We start from the raw sequence: 1209 nt of genomic DNA on the forward strand, positions 1-1209 counted from the left end.
CTGAGCTAAATCCCCAGCCCCTACATCTTCATTTTGACTGTTCTGTAGCGGAATAAAGCACACAAAAGGAAATAAGACTCCCTTTCACATATCCGGGTTATAAGTTTCAGTCCTGGTATCTGTGCTTGATTTTTATCAGTTTTGTGTGGAGTTTACATTTCTTTTTTTAAATTCAGACCTCACATTGTAAAGTTTGTACAGTTTGCCCTGAAGCTTTGTATTTGGCTGCACCTACATAAACTGCTACAAAAGGAATAAAGAATCTCATAGCCTGTATCTATCATAGATGCATGGGAAAATGAGCTTTGCACATAGTGGGTTTGGAGCCGACTGGCAACAGTGGCAGAATTATATCAGCAATGATTGTAAAGTTTTTTGGTTTTTTTTTTAACCATCTTGTGAAAGGTGCCTGAAACTCAATAATAAAAAGCAGTTGGTATAAATTTTTAAAAAAAGAAAAAGGAGTTAGCTGGTCAGTTTTCTTTACCCCTCCTCTGAACTGCCAGTTGGAAGATTTCCTTTGCCAAGCTGCCTTTATGGTGATACTATATGCTCCACATGGGTAACTGGAAAAGTAATACTTTTCTTGCCCAGGTTTACTCAAACCTCTGGCAAGCTGTGTCCTAGCTGCCAGAGACCTAGCCAACCTGATCCTATGGGGCCTGATTTCCTTGCAGGGACTGACCCCTGAGCATGGCACGACAACACCCCCAGGGAGGACTGTCAAGGTCATTCCAATAGTCATTCATCTGAAGGACTGTAGTCTGTACTCTCACAAAAGACAGTATTAAGAAAGAAGCTAGGCTGGGGGTAAAGTTCATTATTGATGAATTTTTGGCTACAAGGTTGCTGGTGCCATGCCAGGCTCTATGCAATACACCCATTTTACCAACAGTCAAGCCATCAGCAGAATACCACCTAGCATAAGACCTTTGAGTTACCAAACAACATGGTGTGACTCTGGTAACGGCTTCCTGGGCTGCGTTATGTCATGGTGGGAGCGCACCTCTCTGTGTCAGTAGAGTGCCTCTTCTGCTTATAATGTCCCTAAGAGTCACTTGTAGGAGCTCTACTCCAGTGTCCACTCTAATGTAATCATTTCCTAAGGTCCCTCCTGCCACTTCCATATTCATGTTAGGTTTCCATCCACCTAGTTTTATTAACATAAGGCATTGGGGATTAAACTCCTGCATGAGTTTGGGGGACAAA

The 1209-nt window shown here is 42.4% G+C and overlaps 1 protein-coding gene across 1 annotated transcript in view; it reads right to left on the minus strand.

Annotated features, from left to right (window-relative positions):
- The window catches only part of Serpina6 (serpin peptidase inhibitor, clade A (alpha-1 antiproteinase, antitrypsin), member 6), a 24262-nt gene that overhangs the window by 5648 nt on the left and 17405 nt on the right, over window positions 1-1209 (minus strand). The window lies entirely within an intron of this gene.

This window comes from Chinchilla lanigera, unplaced genomic scaffold (genome assembly GCF_000276665.1).
Source record: "Chinchilla lanigera isolate Chin_1 unplaced genomic scaffold, ChiLan1.0 scaffold00037, whole genome shotgun sequence".
NCBI lineage: Eukaryota > Metazoa > Chordata > Mammalia > Rodentia > Chinchillidae > Chinchilla > Chinchilla lanigera.